Source organism: Paroedura picta, chromosome 7 (genome assembly GCF_049243985.1).
Source record: "Paroedura picta isolate Pp20150507F chromosome 7, Ppicta_v3.0, whole genome shotgun sequence".
NCBI lineage: Eukaryota > Metazoa > Chordata > Lepidosauria > Squamata > Gekkonidae > Paroedura > Paroedura picta.
The window spans coordinates 44459836-44485649 of NC_135375.1; positions in this window are offsets into that span (position 1 = coordinate 44459836).

Sequence of the window (25814 nt, forward strand, 5' to 3'; positions counted from 1 at the left end):
AATCTTAAGCACACTTGCTTCTTATTTCACTGAATATCCCATGTTGACTTGGTTTCTTAAATGCTCAGTCTATAACCTAACTTCCTCATGTCCATCTGCCAATAGGTGATTTCATGAAGAGTCAGAAATAAAATCAGTCCGGTAGCGGTGAATCACATGGATATAGACACATTTCTGGCATCCTAAAATATAGTAGGTTTTAGTAAGAAAGGAAGAAAAAATAGGCAACTTTCCCCCAAACGGCACATATATTATAGAGAAAAATAAGGAGATGGTTGTAAACCAAATTTCCAGTTCTTCAAGCTTGAGCATTGTTGTAGATCTTCCCTTTATCAAACCCATGACAATCAGGCAATATAGCACAAAATTCACAGTAGCCCACAGTAACAACCACAATTGGAAGGAAAGAAGGAAAGATTTATTTCCCTTGAATTTTAAAAATAAAACAAAAGGTATACTAAAGGAGAGTCAATATAAGCATTTATTGCCCAGTTGAAGACACTTAGGGGCTTTCTCATACTCTATTTTCTGGGGTAGATTGCTGTTCTTTATGGAACTGTATTGGTTTACTAGCAGTTTGCAACCAATAAAAGATACCAGAGGCCTGAAGCCCAAGAATGGGATGGCTATTGCAGAACTATATGATATGCCTCACACGTGAAGCTCTTGGTCATGTATGCTTTTCCCAGACCTGGCACAAGCTGGATCTTAATGTGAAGAAGAGTACAAGAGATGCAGCAATTGGGCTATATAACTCAAGTGAAGGCATCAGTCCACATGCTTCAGAGCAAGTCAGGACAGGTTTCAACCAGCTGACCGCTGCAATTTCTGCCCAGGGTGACAGGATGGAGGAACATTTGTGTCATCTGTTTACTACATATATATGCCACACTGGTAGAAGAGGGTCCTCACAGGAGAACTCAGATAGCCTGCAAAATGGGGCCAATAAAGCTCTAGAAATATAGAGCATAGATTCATGAACTGCTATTGATTTGCCCTTGTTCTTTTATAACTTGTAAACACCAAAATAATAGGGAGTTTCATGAACCTTTCAAGTCTCCTAAACTGACTTTAAAGAAGAAGAATTCATTTTTATAATCTCCTTGTGGAGATTCCTCTCCCTACAACAGTCACCCTAAGAGGTAGGTGAGCTCTGAGAAAACTGAATGGTTCCAGGTCACCCAGTATGTGGAGGAGGAGTAGGGAATGAAACCCAGTTCTCCAGATTAGGGTCCACCAGTCTTAACCACTATATCATGCAGGATGGTGGATGCCCAGAGGCATAGCTAGATTTCCCAGAGATGTATACATGCACTTCTATGGAGATTTACTTTGTAAATAGAAGCCACTTGAGGTCTCTGAGTCATCTGCAGTATTTTCCTTATGTTAAACAGTCCCATGAATTTATTTGCCTCACTGTGGCAAAGGTATAAACAAGATGCAGAATGACTTATGTTTGCTCCAGTGGAGAAAAGTTCTCTTGGGCTCTTTAGGGCTGTGAAAACCATAGACCCAACCCCTTACAGTTAATCCCCATCTCACCCTTACTTCTGATGCTATATACAAAAAACAAAAAATGATGGAGCTCCAAACATGGGATACTCACAGAATATCTAGTCTAGTTTGACCCTCAGTCCTGGATGGAAACAAAGCCTTTTGGAATTGGCAATGATGCTACTTGTTTGTTTTTTAAATGAGCAGAATATGTTTCATTATATTTGTAAGCAAGCATGCACTATTACTAGAGGATATGCAAGCTTTCTTCACTCATTAATTTCAACTTCTACTGGAATGGTTTCCTGGTTCCCATCCAGGAAGGTGGGCATGCAGCATTGAGTATATACACTTTGGCATCCCATCCATCTGGTCTTTCAATACTGCAAAAAAATAAGGTCATGCAGGTTCCTTCTCAACAGCCTGGTCCACAGAGCTCTTTGATGGTGAAAGAAAGAGGAGACATTCCCAGTGGCCAGCAGAGGACCACCCACACAGCCTCCAAACATACAGACCACTGACTGATGTGTTTAATGAGTACACAGTAAATTTTTTAGCTGTACAGTTACGTGGGCAGCTTTCTGAAAAGACTCCTGTGTTAACAGATTTTTCAAATAGTCCTCTCAGCCTGATGCTTAAGAAAAAACCTTCATATGTTAGAAATGTAAAAGGTAGCAAGTAAGCAGAAACGAAGGGCAGACACTTTTTTTAAAAAAAATTAAGCCTTTAAAACCTTCAATGCCCCCAAAGCATGTAAGTCCTTTGACTAAACTGATGATATTTTTTGCTTTACTGCTTTCTGGTCTGTCATATACCCACTGTTACAGTCCTTGATCTGAATTTAATGCCAGGTACTTGGTGTAGAGGATGAGCCTCTTGTGGTGCAGAGTGGTAAGGCAGCAGACATGCAGTCTGACGTTCTGCCCATGGGGATGGGAGTTCAATCCCAGCAGCCGGCTCAGGGTTGACTCAGCCTTCCATCCTTCCGAGGTGGGTAAAATGAGTACCCAGCTTGCTGGGGGGTAAACAGTAATGACTGGGGAAGGCACTGGCAAACCACCCCGTATTGAGTCTGCCATGAAAACGCTAGAGGGCGTCACCCCAAGGGTCAGACATGACCCGGTGCTTGCACAGGGGATACCTTTACCTTTACTTGGTGTAGAAACTAAAATGTCTCATATTCTAAAATGAAGTATGGAATGGTGAATGTGCAAGACAGATCTTTCTACAAAACTGAAAAGGGTCTCAAGTTTGCAGAAAATGAAAAATGTATAAATATACATTGGGGTTTTTAAAAAGCTGGGGAAAAAAAGGAATGCCTGCAGCTTTAAGCAACGGATTCTGTCAGTGGCTGTTGCTAGGCATCCACAGAATTCCAAGCTGAATTTATGTGAGAAAAAAGGCAAGGAGAGGGAGCAGGGTATTTTCCAGGCCTATTTTGGCCTTTGAGTGAGGTTTCAATAGGGCTAGGCCTGATTAGGTTTGCCAGCTCCAGGTTGGGAAATTCCTGGAGAATTTGCAATGGAATCTCAGGAGGGCAGGATTTTTGGAGGGGAGAGGCATCAGTGAATATAACGCCATAGAGTCCACCCTCCAAAGCTGACATTTTCTCTGGATGACAGATCTCTATCATCTGGAGTTCACTTGTAATTTTGATAGATCTCATTAGAACCAGCTGCAGATTGGGAAATTCATAGAGATTTTTGTGGTAGAATTTAAGGAGGGCAACATTTGGGAGGAGGGAAAGATCCCTCAGCTATTCACCCACAAAGTGCACCTTCCAAAAGCAGTCATTTTCTCCAGGGAGACACATCTCTGTGTCTAGCATTCAGATGTAATTCTGGGAGATCTCCAGGTACCATCTGAAGGCTGCCAACCCTAGGCCTGGAAGCAGCCTCTGGTGAACTGATACCACCTGACTTCTGTGACTTAACTTGGCATTACTGACTAATACTGTTCAGCAGCAGCCACTGTATGAAAGCTGGTGTGGTTTAGCGGTTACAGCTTCAGAGCAGGGTTTGGGAGACCCAAGTTTGAATTCCCGTATTGCTTTGGAAGTTCAGCGGATGATTTTTAACCAGTCACATACTTTCAGCCTAAGCTACCTCAAAGGGTTGTTGTGTGGATAACAAAGAGGCGAGGAGAGTAATAGAAATCACCCAAAATTACAACTGCTCTCTACATGATAGTGATTGGTTTCCTGGAGCAAATGACTGCTTGGAAGGATGGAATGTATGGCACTATGCCCTGCTGAGTCATTATATCCTCCCCAAATCTCACCATCTCAAGGGTCCATCTCCCAAATCTCTAGGAATTTTACAATCTAGAGCTGGCATCCCTAATGATCTCTGTGGATGGAGATCTGTTGTGATTTCAGGACATCTCCAGGTCCTACCTGGAGTTTGGCATCCCTATAAGGAGCTAAGGAAACAGTAAAAGAGGACAGGTAATGGGGGCTTTCAGGAAAGGGAATGTGCAAATAGTGGGGGAGGGGGGAATGACATGCCTCCCTGTAAGTCCTTGTGGGTTTCCAAACTCTTCAGGAAATCTATAGATCATCTGATACCAAATATCTCTTTCTTTATGCTTATGTGTCCAATTCTGGAAAGTTAATTATTCTGGTTACAGGCATATTCTGTAATCCAAATTATTCTGTTATTAAATCAGTAAGTTTCAGAAAACACTCTTGCATAAACAAAAAATCTCCATAACTATCAGCCAGGGGCAAGATATTAGCGAGCAGACCATGAAGCAGATTGCTTGTATGGATTCTTTTTCAGAATCATCTGATTGTAGATTGCAATTTGTACAGCGCAGAGATAAAATAACCCTTGGTGGAAGCCACCCTGGTATAATTAGAAAGAGCTACATGTTAGGGATATTTATTATTGCTTGCAAGTGTTTAAAAGAACTTTGAAACCATTCCAATATAAACTTTTACACTTCACTTCATGATGCTAGGCAGAGCAGTCTTCAGGTTACCAGTTTATGGTTAGAAACTCCTGTTGGCAGAGCCTGAAAGTTAGTTTCAGAATAAACATTAAACTTGGTTGGGAAATGCACTTTGAGTGTATCAACATTTATGTATTTCCCAAATGTTGAGGGGCATGCAAAAGTAAGCCCAAGGATCATTAAGGAGAGAGCAAAATAACTTACATATTTGTTTTCTTCTTTTTCTTCGATATCCATATTTGCCAAAAATCTGTATCATTTTTCTTTTCCCATATCTCTTGTACTTTTTCAGTTCTCTTGCTTTCCGTGGTGCTCTTTTATTTGTCTTTTATTCCAGTGCCGTGTCTTCTGCTTCCATTTCCTTCCATTCTTCTTGCTCTCATCTTTTGCTCCAGTTTCCACAGCCTGCTTCTTGAATTCCAGTTTCCCCCTCTTTCTCCCTGTCATTATTTTTGCATCTTTGGCTTCTATCATTAGTCTTTCTCTCAATACTGATGCTTTCCTATCTCCCTCGAAACATCCCAATAGATGATGCTAGGGCCACAAATTTATTTCAATAGCTGTTTCCTAGGGAAATCAACAGGACAATCAGATGGAACATGAATCATAGTGAATAATCCCAGTTGAGACCAAGGTCACCATTGTAGGCCCCAACTACCATTACAAAAAAGTTTCCCCTAGATTTAATGCTGGTGAGAAGTAGGGATTTTTCCCGCAGGTTCCCCACAGCATTTAGGCAGTTCTTGAAGTTTCCTCAGAATTCATAGCATCTGTTGTTTTTTATAAAGGTATATCATTATACTGGAGAAGGCACTGGCAAACCACCCCGTATTGAGTCTGCCATGAAAACACTAGAGGGCGTCACCCCAAGGGTCAGACGTGACTCGGTGCTTGCACAGGGGATACTTTACCTTTACTATCATTATAACAATATGAAACTGATAGTTTTAAAAACCTGAAAAAATCCCAGTAACCTACAGGAGTCAGATGGTTTCTTAGGGAGGACTGGGGCAGGGGAGCTGCAGGGAAGACTGCCATGTGGAAGCCCTGTTGCTACGGTACTGTATTGGCAGCCATACAGTTAGGCCAAATGAATTTCACAACCAGACTTCAGAAAGAAAGAGATTTATGTTTGTGTAAACAGAAGAAAGCTTAGCCCTCTGTAGCAGGGACTTAGGTCTTTATCAAAACTTGTTAGTCCAAAGCAGTCTTTTATAATTCATCCAGGAAGATCACATCCAAACTGTCCCTCCCAGGGCATTCCTGGGCTGGGGTCACACTCTATTCCTTATATGCCCGAAACCTACAATTTCATATATCACATGTGCATTTAAATGAGTAATTTACCTGCCCCTAGGAGGAAAAGCTAATAATATAATTTCTTAATAAGGCTTTAAGCATGTACCTCAAGTACCTGACTTTTTGCTCTGTGACTAAGAGTCTATCTTACCTAACTTGAGGTTAGCTATCTGCAATTTTAGTTCTCCTTATCTTAGTTTCCAGTATTTCTAAGCCTTGCAGTTTTGCCTAGCACATTAATTTGCAACTTATTTCATAAACATCTATGTTGAAAAGTTTAAATTTTGATCCATCTTTATGGCTTCTCAATATGACACACAAACCTGTTCTCATGTGGAAACCATCTATGTTTATTAATGGCTATTAAACCTCTACTTGTATGCAGATTACAACTAATAGATCTGCTGGCTGAGATCTTTTCCGAGCAACACCATAATGATTCTAAACTCTGCCAGCTTTAGTTTTGACTTTACTCTGTACAGAAAACAGCTGAGAATAATCAAACCTCATCATGTCCCTCCACATTCCATAACATGACTTGAGCCTTATCTGCACTGGACTTTTCATCCACTATCGGCCCATATTTTAAAAAGCAAACTGCACCTTTTCTGATTTCCATTTTGATTTTGATCAAATTTTCCATCTGCAACATGCATGATTGACTCTGCAGTGACACCACCTTTTCTCCAGGCTATCATGTAGTGGATATTATCCGCTAAATCTGAAAAATGCTCTCTGAAAGCCCAATATTGCAAGTGTGGGTATTTATAGGGGTTTTTTTTTGTTGTTGTTTATCTTCTACCCTCTTCTCCATGACCCATTATGCACGGGGGTTTTAGCGCACATTCGGGGTGGAATGGCGGCGACTAAAATCACGGATAACGCACGGAGCCGGCTGCAACCGGCTGCAGCTTCGGTGCATGCCGCTGAAAAAGCCGCGTCAGTGAAACGCGGAAGAAAGCGCAGCTTCCGGGTAACCGGGGCACAACCAGAAGCGGCGCCCAGATCGCCGCGTGCATAATCGGTTACTCTGGGTTTTGCCGCCGTCGCGCCCCGCCCCGTGCATAACCGGTGTGCGTCGCGTCTTCCCCCTCCGCGTTTTCCATGTGACCCGAAATCGCCGTTTCGGCGGCCGTGCATAATGGGCCCATAAGTCCACTGCTGATATAGTATGGTAATCTGTCGCTGATTGGTCATGGTGTCAATTCAAAGACTATAGGAGACTTCTCTTCCCCCCCTTTCCCCCTTCCCCAGCTTGCTCTGGCTGTAGAGTTGGGGGGGAAAGGCTGGAAATTAAGCCCTCTCCAACCTTGTGCTCCTTCAATGCCAGCTTGATCCCCCCCCCCTGCACTCTAGCTTCAGAGCTGGCCAGGAAGGGAGACAAAAGTACACACACACACCAGTCAAGAAGGAAGGAGAGAGGAGACTGGCAATTGGAACAATTAAAGTACTGAAGGCAGCATCATAGTAAAAGCTGTTCCCAGTTGGGAAAAGGAATGTTGGAGATATGTTGCAAGATCCAGGTTCAGCTCGATCAGAATTCAGCAAGTTTGATAGTAGGGAAAAATATGAGTGCAGACCATACCTAGGTTTTGGTTGGTGAATCTCCTTTGCAAACTCAAACCTGCAAAATAGGATTGCTGTGGAAAACCTCCCTCCTCCTAGAAATACTTACCCATATGCTATTTACCCACAAGGCTAATCAGTCCCAAATTAGGCTTATTTTGTTTGTTCTTTTTAAAATTAGTCTACTTTTCTTTGTGCTTCAAGGAGGCTTACAATAATACTTAAGACCAAAATATAGTAGCTAGGTCCACCTTACTCCCCCTCCCCTCCTTAAAAGATGCATGCCATTCAAACCCCTTCAAAAATCTTGGTAAACAAGCAGGCCTTGCAGTGCCTCCTAGAGAACTCTGAGGGGAATTCTGCACATGTTAAAAATAGCGAAATCCTTACCATTTGTAAATGCCATATTTTTGGCATTTTACACGACATCATGAACATCCTGCATGACATCTGCAAACAGGCTGCAACATCCTTCATTTTATAGCACTTGCAGGGAAATCCACAAAATTGGATTAGCACTAACATTATGAGAGCAACCTGCAAGACACCCGCACAAAACACATGCTGAAATAGCGAGATTTCTTGCTCCAATGCCCGCCCTCAAGCCTGCCTCCCTCTCTCTTCACCCAGAACTGGGCTTTCTTTTTTTGTTGTTGAAAAAGCCTCCTAGACCAATGAATAGGCGCACAATCACCCAGGCAGAGCAGAAAATAAACTGTTCCCCACCAGTTTGCCCAGGAAGCATGCCTGTTCCCCACCTCCCCAAAAAAATCGCCCCCCAATTTTTTTTAACAGCTTCAAGGCTCCAGTTTTCAAGAGGGATTACAGAGAAAGGAGCCCAATGCATCCATGAATTAAGGCATATGTGTTTAAACGAATAGGTTTAAAAAGAAAAACAGCGGGCAAAATATGACATATGTTCTGTTCACAGATTTTAAGTGAGAAAAGACCTTCCTGTATTAAGAGGAAAAATGCTGATTTTTTTTTACACTGCTGTTTTTTAATACTGTACATAATAATACTGTACATAAATATGAAGCAATTGGAATTCAAAACTGTATCAGGTTTGCAGTGTTTTTTCAGATATTAGCATTGTTGGGTGACTATTTCAAACATTTGATTTATGTTTATGTAAAGATGTTCTTAAAACAACCAGGAGTACAAACTCATAAATATAGCAGAGAACATGGACACGTTTACTAGAAATATTCAGAAATCTACCTTTTGCCTTTTGGAAGTCATTATTATCTTGAATCCATGACTGTTCTTGAAAGTGGATTCAATTTTATTTTTCAATTACATTGAGAAATGGCCATACCATCACTCATCTTTAAAATAACATCCATTCTATCCACAAATCCATCTTTCGGGTGAACAATTTTGTGGTATATATGTAATGCAGTAGGCTAGTGGGTGTTCATTATTGCAACCTCTTGTGTGCGATGGAAGAAACATAGTAATAGTTTCAAAATGGCTATTATTACCATACTTCAAGAGCTCTTACAGAAAACCTATTTTCCACTTCATCCATTAGAATAAATTGTGGAAACATTTCTTTTGTTTCTTGAGCTATTGCTGCATGCTTTGGTCAGACATTAAGGTAAAGATGAACATCTTTGAATACTGCTTATCTGCTCTTTGAACTATGCTTTGGCTGGCTTAGAACAAGAGTAAAAGAAAAATTCTGGCTTCAGTAGTTTGTGAAAGGAGGAATGGAAAAACGTCTTCATATTCAGTTCGAGGCGTATTGTTAGAGTGAATAATAATATGCCTTGAAAACACAAGAGGTTCAAAAATGGACATAATTTTCCACCGCATAGTTTAGTAGGGTAATTGTGTAGAGATGGCAGACCCTTCTCCTTGGTAGGGCAGGGGTCTCTTTCTTCCAGGCCCCACCTCTCTATGGTAGGGAAAATTACCCCCCAATGGAGGAACACCGGAAATTAAAGTGATGTACCTCTATGACTTGAAAGTAACACAGGCACATTGGGAATGACACACTGATTTGGGGGCAAAAAGCTAATTCTACTATAGGGTTTTGCCCCCAAAACAAGAGCATTGCCCCCTGACATGCCCATGTCATTTCTGTGCCTATGGCATATAGCTCAAACAGTCCCAGGGCATTTGCATGGCAGCACTCCGTGTATCCTTGGTGGTCTCTCATCCTAGAATTAACAGGGCTGTCCCTACTTAACAACTGAGTTCTGATGAGATTTGGCTACCCTGGACCATTTTCTATACCTCAAATGAAATATCTTGTGGGGTCCTTGTGGGGTCCTGAATAGAAGGTTGAACAAGAAATGCCTCCCTGCTTTCTTCATATCCCAAATCAACAATCTGCTCTGGAACACTTGAGCTGCTGAATAAAAAGAAAAATAAAGAGAATTAAGCAGTTGTCTGTATGAACACTGCATAGTATAGCATTCCATATTCTTTGAGTTTTTTGGGGAAGCAAGAAAATAGTTTAATAATTTAGAGAGCAAAAAAAAAAAACAGAAGTGATGCCAGTTTTAGCAGTATCCACTTGGCTAAACCAGACTTTCTCAACCAGGGTTTTTTGAAACTCTGGGGTTTCTTGATGGCCCTGGAATAAAATTGTTCTACATTTATTGGGTGATATGACTACATATGGTCATGTCATCCCCCTCCCCAAAATGGCCAATAATGGACCTGAAGTGGGTGGGAAGTGGAGGGGCCCTGGGTGGGCATTTCTACAGCTATATTTCCAACCATATTCTTCATGTTTGTGTCATTTTTAGGATTTCTTGAAGCCTGAAGAATGTTTCAGTGATTTCTCAACAGTAAAAAAGTTAAGAAAGGCTGGGCTAAACTGAAGGAGGAAAGGGCACAAGAACTTGAAAGACAGCATGCCTATGGTCATGTTAGGAATATAAAATCTATGCTTAGAGCTGTCCAGAATAAAGAAAGAAACACAAAAATGTTTGGTTGAGATTTAAACACTGCCATAAAACATCCATCCCTGAATTCAGAGTATTATCTGCTGCTGTTTGAGAAATCTGAGTTTTATGCAATAACAACCCAGCTTGGGACACACTGATGAGGGGGCAGCTTGTCACTGCCCACAGCAGACACCATCACTGCTGTGCCTTTTCTTTCAGATGGGCTTTTGCTTCCTAAACACCCCATGGAACGTATCTTTCTTCGGCAGCCAAACAATGGCTCTGACATCACATGGTCAGAAGCCCCAGTCTCCCTAAGGCTTTTCTTTTTCATTTGGAGTTAGCACAAACAAGTACAGGAAACCAAACTCATGCAGAGCAGCTAAACTGGAACTTTCATGCGCACCCTTGCTTAGAACAGTATAAAAGTAAAGCAAGAATTGAACACAATGTATTTGATTGCTGAATGGTGCAAGTTGACTACAGTACATGACTCTCACCTTCTGCCAGATCTGTAGCTGCAGACTGTGAGGATGAAAGAGAAAGGCATTCTGCAGTTCAATTATGCAGAAACTCTTCCAACCAGGCCACATTGGCTGTGAAGATATCTGCGCTTTGAACTTAGCTTTCAAGAGCTTTTTAGGTTAAAATCTGCAACCAAATTGAGACTGGAAGACCACAGACATTCAATTGCAGTAAAGTTTGTACTTGTGTTATGTTTGGCCCATCATCATCCACATTCAGCACCATGTTCAGCATCAACAGAAGTTTTAAAAATAAATTCACAGCAAGCCTTGGTGCATGGTGTTTTCTTATTTTGGTACACATTTTGTTGTTAGAGGTAAATCCAAAGTGTTTTTTAAATAACATTTTGATATTAGAAGCCCTGCTGGATCAGACCAGGGATCCATCTAGTCAAGCATTTTGTTTCACACAGTGGCTCTTGAGGACCAACAAACAGGTCACAGAGGTCAAGGTCATCCTTAATGTGTCCCCCAGACATATTCAGATATTTGCTGCATCTATATATGGAGGTTCCCACTGAAGGACCTATCTTCCATGAATTTGTTCTTTTAAAGCAGTCTATGTGTGTGGCCATTACCATGTCCACTAGCAATGAATCCCATCATTTAATTACTCATTTATTAATTGAGTAATTACTCAATTACTCATCATTTAATTACTCAAATATAAATAAATATTTCCTTTTGTCTGTACTGATCATATTGCCCATCAACTTGATTGGGGGTCCTCAGTTCTAGTATTATGAGAGAAAAAAAGCTCACACTAGCCACCTTCTCTACCCCAGATAAGACATAGTAAAAGGATTGCAGCTCTCAGTGAGCCTTCTCTGAGTCAGTAAAAGGACTACTGTGAAGATTAAATATGGAAGGAGGCAGAACTATGTGCATTGTTCTGAGGTCCTTGGCAGATAAGTAGGATAGAATTTCTCTTCAAAGAATGTTTATTTCATGAAAGTGAATCACTTTGAAAGACCTGAGCAGAGCCTATGTTGCAATATTTCCCCACACCATTGGTGTCCTGGGTTCTAGGAAAGGAAATTATAGCATAAGTGGAATTGATAGCATAAAATCCAGCTTCATGACCTTGAGATTTTAGGCTGCACTAACAGAAGCATAGTGTTCAAGTTTGGATAAGTAATAGACACTCTGCTCCATTCTAGTTAAACCTCATCAGATAATGCAGTATGCTGTCCTTTAAGAAAAATGTAGGAAAACTAGAACTGGTTTAGAGGAGGGCTGTCAGGGGTCTGGAAAACAATTCTTAGGAAGAAGAACTGGTTCTTATATGTCACTTTTCTCTACCAGAAGGAGTCTCAAAGTGGCTTTCAATTGCCTTCCCTTTTCTCTCCCCACAACAGACACCCAGTGAGTTATGTGAGGCTTGAGATAGCCCCAATATTACTGCTCAGTCAGAATAGCTTTATCAGTGCTGTGGCGAGCCCAAGGTCACCCAGCTGGTTGCATGTGGGGGAGTGCAGAATCAAACCCAGCTCATCAGATTAGATCCACGCTTCTAACCACTACACCAAGCTGGCTCTCTTTATGGCCACCCTAGGTCAGAGTGACAAGTCATGTCAGCTCCATCAGCTCTCCTGACCTCTAGCAAGCAATGGGAATACCACAAAGGTTGGGGGACAGAGGCTCCTGAAACAGCCTTTTTTCTCAGTCTGTCATTTCCCATGTTATTACCTGTCCTGAGCCTTCAGGGAAAGATGGGTTAGAAACAATACATAAAAATAAAACGAAAAATGGTATTTCAGCACCAGCTGCATGAAATAATGATGGTTTTCAAGGGCCTGAACCATAGAAGCAGTAACCATGACAGTGATCATCAGGCCTTGGAGCATTTGTATGGCTGTCAACTTCAGGTTGAGAAATCCTTGGGGATGAAGCCTGGGGAGTGGCCTTGAGTCTATCTTCTAAAGCAGCTATTTTTCTCCAAGAAAATCCGCTGGCAGGCCCAATCTGGAGGTTGGCAACCATAGGCTCTTGGCTTGGGTGTTGTTTGTTCCATGCTTATGTGGAATGAGTCCCTGGCAGCATTGGGAGCCCAGAGACAGGCTCAGTCCAGGATCATTTCTTTCCAAGAAGGGTCCCAAATATAAAGATAATAAAATGGAAAAGGAATATTTATGGGGAAGTTTTAAAGTTACACAAGGTTTATTATGTATATAGAACAAAATTAACTTTCATGTAATGTTTATGAATTCCCATAAAATATTGAAGATCAGGCTGCAAGTGTGTCCCAATAAAGAAGTTTTTTATGTTCTCTAAACACAGCCTCATATCAGGGATTAACATTTTGCTCTTTGCCTGCTACTTAGGAAATTGACTCTATTGCCTTTTGCAACGTAGGCTCATTCCGCATACATTGAATAATGTACTTTTAATGTGCTTTTGCAGCTAGATTCTCATAACGTGCACAGAAAGTGCATTTGCCAACTTGTGTGGAATGAGCCCTAGACCCAAATACCTATTATATTGTTTCTGTGTTTGATGTCACCTTAAGCTTTTCAAACATGATCTCTATCTGGATTTATAAGATGCTTTTCCATGCCTTTAGTCTTGTTTCCTTTCCATCATCCCTACATGATAATTGTTCTTTTTAAAAAGTATAAATTGAAGATGAGCCTACTTGGGCTATGAAGTTACTGGTGATATCCAAGCTTTCAAAACTAGTTTATTTTGGGGTTTTAGGATATTTTTTAATTGTTGCTGCTTGTAGGAGTAATTTTTCTGTCCTTTGATGCTTCCATTAAAGTTCCAGAGATTATTTTCCCCTTAAAGGCATCCAAAGTGAAATCTCAAGTCCCATTGAATTCTTTATGCATCTGATCCAATCCAATTTGGATTTCATTCACCCTTAACACTATATTCCACCATCATCTCACAGAAGTCATTAACTTTGACTCCAGCTAATCATTGAATCAGTGCACATAGTTTGAAATTTTTACCAGTGATAGTGGAAGCGAAGTGTGTTAGGCATTTTCATTCTCACAATATAACACTAATGAGGATTACAATAATTCTTGAAAGAATGAAAGTGGGAAACCACATCACTAATCAGTATCTGCACATTCCCTTGCTGATCTCTAATACGTATTAAGGTTTGTTTCTTGTCATGTGTTTTCCTCAGCCTACTCACAAATTTGGATCAATACTGTACTATCAGCAGCACACATCTGTAGCACATAATGGGAACAATGCATTGTTTCCATAGACAATGCAAGGGAGGGCTGGGTAATGGGAAGTCTGTGCAGATACAGCTATCCCTCTCTACCTGATGAAAGCTGATATTGATCAGAGCATTAGTAATGGCATGGAATGTCCTGAGCCCTAATGGGATCTTCTGCATGCTGGCAATGCACTCATGCTATAAGTGGATTGTGTGTTAATGTGTCTATTGAAATCAATGACACTTGGGGCTGATTCACCTGAGTGTTGGGCCCACAGTGGTGGTATACTGAATTGTGGTTGGACTATTTTAGAACACTCAGAAAACAGCATCTGCACAGGCATCTCAAAATATACGTTGATAGAAAGTAACTTCCCAAGGGTTCTGTACATCAGTCCTTTAGTTCCAATTCAGTGAGTCTGGTTTTAACTCATACCCTGCCTATGTGTCTGAAACCAACTGCCTGTCAAAACATTGTACAAATGTAACAATGAAACAACCAAGCATACAATTATTTCTTATCATTTTTACCTCTCTCGTGCTTGTTGTCATATTGTGTTACTAGGGACCAAGATCACTGCAGATGGGGACTGCAGCAAAGAAATTAAAAGATGCTTGCTCCTGGGGAGGAAAGCTATGGCAAATCTAGACAGCATCCTGAAAAGCAAAGACGTCACCCTGCCAACAAAAGTGCGTTTAGTCAAGGCTATGGTCTTCCCAGTTGCAATGTATGGCTGTGAAAGTTGAACCATAAGGAAGGCCGAGCGTCAAAGAATTGAGGCTTTTGAACTCTGGTGCTGGAGAAGACTCTTGCGAGTCCCTTGGACTGCAAGGCGAACAAACCGGTCAGTCCTAGAGGAGATCAGCCCTGACTGCTCCTTAGAAGGCCAGATCCTGAAGATGAAACTCAAATACTTTGGCCACCTCATGAGAAGGAAGGACTCCCTGGAGAAGAGCCTAATGCTGGGAGCGATTGAGGGCAAAAGAAGAAGGGGATGACAGAGAATGAGGTGGCTGGATGGAGTCACTGAAGCAGTAGGTGCAAACTTAAATGGACTCCGGGGAATGGTAGAAGACAGGAAGGTCTGGAGGATCATTGTCCATGGGGTCACAATGGGTCGGACATGACCGCAACTAACAACATCAAAGGTCACCGTAAGTTGGCTGCAACTTAATGGGAGGGGGCCAGAGCATGGTGGCTGCAAATTGTGTCTTTGTTACTCAACCTTTACAGATCTGTATACTTTGAGTCAGGATTGCATGCTGAAGAAGGTCCCTAGATATACTCTGCCTTCCACCTTGTAAGAATCATTCTTGCCCCCATCAGGGAAGGGCTCTCTCCTTCATCTCTTCCTTCCCCCCCCCCCATTGAACAGTCCGCTGCCACAAGCAATTGAATTGCATATTTTAGACATTATTCCATTTGAACAGAAATGGCTCTGTATACTTGTCATCAGCCCCAAGTCTACAGAGATTTTCAAACCAAATGGCATTGCATACAACAAAATCGGCTTCAATTTCCCAAGCCATGAGGCGTATAACTGAAACTAGTGAATATGATTCACATTTTCAAAGTTCAGGTCAGAGCACTTGCCAAGAACTAAAAGGGCAATCCGCAGTGCAATATAGTCTTACTCTTTCTTTAAATGGCTTTCCAAGATTTCCCATCCCCCCTCCTTTAGAAGAACAGGAACTGCTGAATAGCTAAGATGTGAGACATTTTGCATTAAAACAACCAGAATTCTATTTCTTGTACAACTGATATTTTCCTATCCATATGAAATGTGGTACAGAGCACTTTTTATGGGAAGGGTACAAGCTGTCCAAATTTCAGAGAATTTAGAGGGGGAAATATCTGAATTATAGCTTTTAAAATATAGCTGGCATGAGGACTGCTTCCTGCAATATTTGTTGGATGAGGAACCATTGTTCAAGCCTGTTTATCTGCAAGTGGAAGTGTATTCAAATGCAGGTGTGCAGTCCAGGTGTGTATTTCACTGAGTGTTTGAAAATCCTTGGTGTGCTTAGTGCTATAATGTTTCTCATTTCCTGTGTCACTCAACAGACAGAGAAGGAAAGATGGATCTTTTTATGTCTCTCATACACAGCGACAGCTGCCAGTAGGAATGCAGGGCCATCAGCAAAGAAGCTTGTAGGCTGGAGGGAAATACTTTGGAGAGAAAGTATCTGCCAAACAGGTACCTATCCTAGTGAGGTAAGGTATTTACTTTTTCCCTACTCACCCCACAGAGGGAAGAAGTTAAATCATAGTCATATGTCATCATCTACCAGTTCACCTCACATCCGGCTTGTTGATCATGACTAGGAAGCCCATCATTCAGCAAGAAGCTTAGATACACCCAAGTGACTTCAGATGATCTATTTTTTCAGTATATATTTTTGTCATGCTTCTTCAATGGAGAATCCAAAATACATTTTGAACAAATTTACAAATGCAGTATTTTTTTTTAAACTCCTCATATAAATAAGATATATTTGGGTGATGTCCACCAGGTTAATCTATTTGGCCAAGATTATGAGCTAAGAGCCATGAGCCAAGGGGTTTTCAGCTCTTGCCCTTCAGCTTATGTTCAGGGATTCACATGGCTATAGGTATGTGCAGCAAGAGAGAGAAGAAACACTCAGCCTAGATGTTTCAGTTTGGCAGCCATCTTCCCTCAACCCCCCCCCCCCTCTTGCTGATCAAAACCCCTTCACATTAAGGAAAGGGGAGGGCTCTTAGAAATTCACTTGTGCTTGAAAAGCATTGATAGAATATCCGTTTTTCTGAGCACTGTGGTGTTAGGGTCTCAATGATGACCATTTATCACCAAAGGTTTCACAAGCTGTCAGGCACATGACAAATTGTGGCCAAGACATTACAAAAGACACTCCTCTCAGAGGTTTTCTCCTAGCCACTGTGTATTACACTTTGTGCAAAGTAGAGATAAAATCCCACTTGCAGTTCCAGTGAAGCAACTCCCATCTCAGTGTTTGGTAAATCTGTTGTATTATCCAAATTCTGGGCAGGGGTGTATCAAACTTCCTGAAGGCCCTTCACAGGTATGCAAGGGTATGCACTTGGTAGTCTGGTATATATATGACAATATATACGACAGTAGCAAAAATAGAATCAGCTAGCCTACATTTTTCAGACATACTTTGGGCATAGAATACACATTTTAGGGTAGCTCAGAAACCCCTTATATGATACCATAGTTTTTCAGAAATCTTCAGGGCTTTGGTAAAAGGTTCTCTGTCCCTCCCACTCTCCTGCCTTCCATCCAACAAGGAATTTCTTTTGCAGTGCTCTACATGAGTAGGTGTTCATTTTCTACATCCCATTTGCAATCAAGCCAGGCCTTCAAGTAAAATAATTAAACCATGGTGATGGAAGCCAAAGAACTTCATCAGTAAATATGTGCAGAGTGCCAAAAAGAGTTATTTCATGGAACTTGTGTGGGAAAGCCTGCCAGATGAATGATTCAGAATGGAACCTAGGCTTGTGGTGTGCATAAAGGCATTTTAAAAGGGTCCAAAACATGAAGACAGGACTTAATTGCCAAGGATGAGCTTGCCTCCCACTCTGAAGTGGTTCTCCTCAGTGCTATCAAATTGCAGTCAGATCTTCGTTTCTCTTGCTGGTGGCTAAAGCTGGATTTATTTGTGCAGTGACCGGGTGGAATGCCTAGCTCTAGCAATTTATGCCTCCTATTTTATAAAAGGTAGCTTCTTGGGTACAAAAGAATGCCGACATCCCCAAAGGGGCCACATTCCTAGACATCACCCATTAGCCCTGCAAGAAAACTACATCCAGAACTATTCAGTTCTTGAACCCATTTGGGCCTCAGCAATCACCCAACAATCCCATAGTGGAGGATGTTTTCCTAGTTTATATGAATAATGAACTATTTTAATTCCCTAGTAATGAAACCACTTCTGAGAAGGTCCTGGGGCCTAGTGCATCTGAGCCACTCAGCAGAGGCCTTCTAATAAGGCTCCTACCATCCACTGCCTTCAGGGTTTTTTGCTGTAGCATCCATCATCATTGAACTCCATTTTTGTTTTAAATTACATATCCTTGACTCTTCCTCCCATCTGAGTGAGAAGTTTATATATTATTTATTTTCCCCTTTCATACCCCAGAGGCTCAAAGCAGCTACACCTCCCCCCCCCTCCACTCCCACTGGCCACTGGGCCTAATAATAGTCAGAAAAGAAAATTGTATCAGGGACCAAACTAAGACTGTTCAGATCTCAGAAGACATTAGTTGTTTCTCACTTAGTTCCTCATATCTAACATTTCAGCTGGTTTTGCGTGAGCCAAACTAAGTGATACAGTAACCCCGCCATCAGCACTGCAATTCAGCTATTGGAACGCCTTCACTTAATAAATGTTGTGGGGGCCCAATTTTTCTCAGGAATGTAAGGGGATATAATGCTCCCCCCCCCATGCCACTTTCAGTTGCCCAAATGTCCATAGTGGCTGGGCTTTTGAAAATGACACAAGGAGGAGAGAGGCCCCTACCCCATACAACAGTCTTGAGCAAGATTGAGCCTAGAGGTGTTTGTAAAATGAGGACGTTCCAGCAGTAAAATGGCAGCAGCGTCCTTGGATTGTCCTTGGGACTTCATACCATTTACTTTGGTCCTTTGTTGACTTTTTTAGGAAAGAAAGCTTGAATCATAGAATCATAGAATCATAGAATCATAGAGTTGGAAGGGGCCATACAGGCCATCTAGTCCAACCCCCTGCTCAACGCAGGATTAGCCCTAAGCATCCTAAAGCATCCAAGAAAAGTGTGTATCCAACCTTTGCTTGAAGACTTCCAGTGAGGGGGAGCTCACCACCTCCTTAGGCAGCCTATTCCACTGCTGAACTACTCTGACTGTGAAAAACTTTTTCCTGATATCTAGCCTATATCGTTGTACTTGAAGTTTAAACCCATTACTGCGTGTCCTCTCCTCTGCAGCCAGCAGAAACAGCATCCTGCCCTCCTCCAAGTGACAACCTTTCAAATACTTAAAGAGGGCTATCATGTCCCCTCTCAACCTCCTTTTCTCCAGGCTGAACATTCCCAAGTCCCTCAACCTATCTTCATAGGGCTTGGTCCCTTGGCCCCAGATCATCTTCGTCGCTCTCCTCTGTACCCTTTCAATTTTATCTACGTCCTTCTTGAAGTGAGGCCTCCAGAACTGCACACATTACTCCAGGTGTGGTCTGACCAGTGCCGTATACAATGGGACTATGACATCTTGTGATTTTGATGTGATGCCTCTGTTGATACAGCCCAAAATGGCATTTGCCTTTTTTACCGCTGCATCACACTGCCTGCTCATGTTTAGTTTACAATCCACAAGTACCCCAAGGTCTCGTTCACACACAGTGCTACCTAGAAGCGTATCCCCCATCCAGTAGGCATGCTTTTCATTTTTCTGACCCAGATGCAGAACTTTACATTTATCTTTATTGAATTGCATCTTGTTCTCATTTGCCCATTTTTCCATTGTGTTCAGATCTCGTTGAACTCTGTCTCTATCTTCCGGAGTATTTGCCAGTCCTCCCAATTTGGTGTCATCTGCAAACTTGATGAGTAGTCCCTCCACCCCCTCATCTAGATCATTAATAAATATGTTAAAAAGTACCGGGCCGAGCACCGAGCCCTGAGGTACCCCGCTACTCACCTCTCTCCAGTCTGATGAAACACCATTGACAACAACTCTTTGAGTGCGGTTCTCTAACCAATTCCCTATCCACCTAACTATCTGAAAATCCAGATTGCAGTCCTTCAACTTATCCATCAGAACATCATGGGGAACCTTGTCAAAAGCTTTACTAAAATCCAAGTAAATGACATCAACCGAATTTCCCCGATCCAGCAAACCTGTTACTTGGTCAAAAAAGGAAACCAGGTTGGTCTGGCAGGACCTGTTGGAGACAAATCCATGCTGACTTCCTTGGATCACCAAATTGTCCTCCAGATGTTTGCAGATCGCTCCCTTTAATATCTGCTCCATTATCTTCCCCACAACAGAGGTCAGACTCACTGGTCTGTAGTTTCCTGGGTCATCCTTCCTCCCTTTTTTGTAGATCGGAATAACGTTTGCTCTTTTCCAGTCCTCCGGGACATCTCCAGTCCTTAAAGAGGTTCCAAAGATGATGGACAAGGGCTGTGCAAGTTCTCTGGAAAGTTCTTTGAGTACTCTCGGGTGCATTTCATCTGGACCAGGGGATTTGAACTCATCCAGTGCAGCTAAATGCCTCTCGACAACCTCTCTATCCATGTTAACCTGCCACCCAGACACTATCCTTTGGCTACAGCCATCTCTAGATGTGCCTAAACACTTTGACCTGTGGGAAAAAACTGATGTAAAATAGGCACTAAGCCTTTCTGCTTTCTCTGCTTTCTCTTTCTTGAGCCTCTGTCTGTGTCATTCCCCTGAAATCTGCAAAATAGACATGCTGACTATTGCTGGAAGATAGCAAAGCCTGTGTCTCTGCTTATATCCCTCACTCTGGAGAGCCCCAGATAGCAAAGAATCTGACTCATAGAATCATAGAGTTGGAAGGAGTTGGCCATCTAGTCCAACCCCCTGCACTATGCAGGACACTCACAACCCTATCGCTCATCCACTGTAACCTGCCCCTCCCCCTTTGCTTATATTGAACCAGAAAGCTTCCCAAATCCTAAGACAATGCAGTGCTTGGAGGAAGATGAAAATGCTGTGATCAGGACAGCCAAGCAAGATGCTCCTATCTGAAAGAAAATTGCTGTGGTTGGATGATGTCCCCATCAAGCTGAGTCACTCTCTCTCCTCACTGCCTGGGAAAGTAACCCAGACAACTGGTTCATATCTAGTTGCCGTTTCAAAAATCTCCTGTCAATACTGAATGTCTGCAATTATTAAAGATGTTGCAAATTTAGCCACAATTGCGTTTAATGATCAAACTTGGCATGTTTGAAGGTGTCAATCAAACATAAGCCAAACATGCATCCAATTGGGTTCATGTTAAGCAACTGCATGCAGAAGAAGTTAATATTGGGCTTTTGCAAAACTAGGTATGCCCAAAGACACTTCCAAGTCACTGTGAACTTCTTAGACAAACACTCAAGGGCAGTATTTTATTAAAACACCACATTAATTATGATTAATGTATGTGTGCATGCGTGCACACACACATGTGTGTGTGTGTGACTGATTTAATTTTAAACCATTTCTTGCTGAGCAGAGCAGTTATTCAGCAAGGACTGGAGGGAGGAATAGTAGAGCTCAATCTGGCTGTGTAAGAAGGTGCCTGTATGAAAAGGGAAAGGCACTGTACCTCCTGGTTGGGATGTGAATAACCACAAGTAAATTGACAAACAGTTGGACCCATCACCAAGGAATGGACTGTTTATGAAGGCAATCAGGATGTGAGCTGAACTAGGAAGCGTTCGGGAAGTCTTAGTAATTATTGTAAGCAAATTAGGAATATTAACTACGTCAAAGAATGGGGACGATTTGGGACAAGACTGTGTTTGGTTATGCATGTTTAGTAAGGATTCTAGCCTCTTGATTATAATTAGATGAATAAGTATGCTTATGAAGCAGTACATTTCTTCCTAATGCTTTTCTGATGATTTTAGGATCCCATCAATCTCTGGCTATATAAGCTCTTCTTTCCTCTTATTCTTGCATCTCCATTCCAGCTGAAAACAAGGACTAGGATGACTGTGATCAAGGATGCTTCTGCATATCCCAAACACTGCTTTATAATCTTTGCTCTGATTTTGCAAATATGCAGCAAATCCCACTACGAGCTTTGCATGAGGGTCACAACTGAATACTGCTTTCAATGCCTGAAATCCTGATGGGAACACTACACTAGGAGATGATATACATAGGACCCTGAGACCGTAAGATGCTGGCAGGCAGCCAGAGAGCTCTCAAAGATAACTCTAACTGCTTTTCTTTTTTTCTTTTTTTTTTGGTCTGCAACAAAATAATCAAATATTTTTGCACAGCGTATCCTATCAAAACAACCAATTTAATTAATCCCATCAAAGACTGCCAACTGATGCCTTTGGGCTGAATATGGCTTGCAACTTAATTTTTCTCTACCCTTTGGCATCCCTACTAAAATGTAATCAAGGGATGGTTTTTAAAATGCCCTAATTAAGAAAATTAATTTGTTTCTGAAGTTGGATGTATGAAAGATGTTCCACCTTATAATAACACGTGTTGCCCCATTCAATAGTTTATCTCCCATACAGTGATTTATTTTGTGCCACTTTTATTGCACTGCTAATATCTCTTATTTTGGAAGGGTAAAGAAGAATTCATTGCCTCTTGGAAGAATTATATTTGAGTCCAGTAGCACCTTAGAGGGCAAGAAGATTTTGGGAGTATAAAATTTTTTGAGAGTCAATGCTCCATTTGTCAGTTAACTTTTGACTCCTAAAAGTTTATTCACAGAACATATTCTTGGTCTTTAAGATACTCCTGGACTCAAATCTGAACCCATATGTCTAAAACATAATTCATTAGTCCTGTGGGACACCATGCCTACAGTAAACTATTGTAATCTCAGGGATTCTGTGGCATTGCTTCACTTGAACCAGTTTGGTGTAGACCCTGACCCATCTGCCAAATATTGTTTGAAGATAATATACAGTGAACCATGAGTGCTGCCTTGAGCTCTTTGTAGCAAAGACTAATGTGAAAAACGCTTAGATGATTCATTTAAAGCATTTATATCCTGAGGAGACAAACAACAATAAAACAATCAATGGAAAGTAAAATATCGAGTTTCCACAACTGATCCAAGTGTATAACTCACAGAATAAAAATAAATATAATGATAAATAGCATAAACACAAGTAATCCCAACTGCAAAGTTGAAAATAGATGTTCAAGCAATAAGGATAAACCTTAGGCACAACATGTTAAAATAACATACTGGCTATACTGACGTATGGAAAAGCAGAGCAACTGAATGCGTGATGAGTACTGGCAAAGAAATGTACTTAGCCAGTAGTCATATTGAAAAAGTTATATATATATAACTCAAAATGCAAGTGTTTGTGCCTAGCTTATTAATTTTCAACGAATTGGCTAAGACAAGAGCACGACGGTGTTTGATTTTCTAATTATTATCACCTCCTGAGCCCAACCTTTGCCACTCTTCTTTTTGAATCAGCCAAAGCTCATGTGGCTTCTCATGCATTATACATTAAACCCATTTGGCAGTTTGAGGTGGAGAGTCTCATGAGGGTAGCTCTAATGCTGCTCTTTTCACTGCAGGGGGGAAAGAAAGGCAAGGGGAAAACAAGAAAAGGATAACCAGGAGGGGAGTCAATAGAGGAAACAGACAGGCTTTCCTCTGACATAAAAGAACAGTAAGTTAGCAAAATTATGCCTCAGGCACTTCTTGGAAGAAGCCATGGCTGGCAGTGAATTTTGTAGCTTCTGCCACATATTCTAGCACTCTTGTGACCTGTGCCAATCACAAATATTTAATCAAAATCACCTCAAGTTGCAGTAATAAGAAGCTAGGTCTGTGGCTGCCAAGATCAGTGGAAAAATACTTTGGTGAATCATATTAGTGGGGCTCTCATCATTAATCCCTAACACACAAAGTAAAGTGATCAGAAATAAATACTCTCAATTCTCCTTATTGAGATAGGGTTGCCAGGCCTGGTTTGGGAAATTACTGGATATTTCATAGAATCATAGAGTTGGAAGGGGCCATACAGGCCATCTAGTCCAACCCCCTGCTCAACACAGGATCAGCCCAAAGCATCCTAAAGCATCCAAGAAAAGTGTGTATCCAACCTTTGCTTGAAGACTTCCAGTGAGGGGGAGCTCGCCACCTCCTTAGGCAGCCTATTCCACTGCTGAACTACTCTGACTGTGAAAATTTTTTTCCTGATATCTAGCCTATATCGTTGTACTTGCAGTTTAAACCCATCACTGCGTGTCCTTTCCTCTGCAGCCAATGGGAACAGCATCCTGCCCTCCTCCAAATGACAACCTTTCCAATACTTAAAGAGGGCTATCATGTCCCCTCTCAACCTCCTTTTCTCCAGGCTGAACATTCCCAAGTCCCTCAACCTATCTTCATAGGGTTTGGTCCCTTGGCCCCAGATCATCCTCGTCGCTCTCCTCTGTACCCTTTCAATTTTATCTACGTCCTTCTTGAAGTGAGGCCTCCAGAACTTCACACAGTACTCCAGGTGTGGTCTGACCGATGCTGTATACAATGGGACTATGACATCTTGTGATTTTGATGTGATGCCCCTGTTGATACAGCCCAAAACAGCATTTGCCTTTTTTACCGCTGCATCACACAGCCTGCTCATGTTTAGTTTACAATCCACAAGTACCCCAAGGTCTCGTTCACACACAGTGTTACCTAGAAGCGTATCCCCCATCCAGTAGGCATGCTTTTCATTTTTCTGACCCAGATGCAGAACTTTACACTTATCTTTATTAAATTGCATCTTGTTCTCATTTTCCCATTGTGTTCAGATCTCGTTGAACTCTGAACACAATGGAAAAATGGGCAAATGAGAACAATATTTGGGGGTGAACCCTGGAGAAAGATGGGAAAAAACCTCAGCTGGGTATAATATCATGGTGTCCATCCTTCAAAATAACCATTTTCACCAGGGATCAAATAATAATAATGAAGAAAAGTTCCTTTTGTTGTTGTTGTTGTTGTTACCACTATTACTACTACTACGGACAAATCCCATTTCATTCAGGAGTACAATAGGATTAAATTGGGGTGTGTGGGGAAGAACTCTGCAGATGGCCTCTCCCTCCCCCCAGGACCTGGGGTGGTCAGGGGTGGGGGACGGGAGGCGATTGGCTGGCCACTGGACAAACAGGCAAGCCAGTTGGAAGAGGAGGCACTCAGGGGTGGAACAGCTGCCTTGAGTAGGTGTGGCATTTAAGCCATTAGACCAGCTCCTCCTCCAATCCCTTACCAGAAATATATAGTGGTACAGATTATTATTAATTCAATTTATAACCCACCTTATTCCGAAGCTAAAGGCAGGTTACATAAAAGCATATCCTATTAAAACCCCTTCCTCCCCCCCCCCCCCCAAGTCAAATGGGAGCAACAGTAGACAGTTTTCAGAAGACACTTCCTTGGTTCGCCTCAGAAAGTTAATGCATACTTATAGGATACTACAGTTGACCTTAGCCCAAAGGCCGAGAAGCGGCCAGATGTTTTTATGTAACTTGTAATTTGACTACTGGTCTAGTACCATAATAATAAAGACTTGACTTGGCATACTTATAGGAAGCAGTGGACATTTCCTGAAAATTGGACCTCAGTGCACTTAAGTTTTGATGGAGAAGCCATTTCTGCACTATAATTGATCATTTCCACAGTTGTTGTTTTATCAGCTATGAAAGTGTTCCCGTGTCAATCAATCTTTATTTTACAGTCATTCAGACCAAAATTCAAATACACTTGTGATTAAAAACTGAAGCAGTTCAAGAAGAGATAAAACAATAATAATAGTATAAAAGATTTAAAACTCTGACATCACAGGAACTTTAAGATATTGAAATCAATATTTAAAACATACATTAAAATACCATTGACAATTGGCTCTTTATAGTATTTTACTTTAAATCAAACAGACTCTTTCTGATCCACATACATAGTACACAATTTCATGGCAGCAGTGCAAAATTTAGCTGTGCAAAGTGTTATTTGATTTAGTGTTCCCCTGTCTTTAAAGGTACATTGTCAAAATGTCAGTGCAGGAAATTCAAATGAGGTTATTCCCAAGAGATAACTGTCCAGCATCTAATTGAAAACCTCCGGTGAGCAAGAACGTCAGTGAATAACTGCTATGAGACTCTTGTCCTTACCTATCTTCCAAACTGATTTTAGGACTGAAGA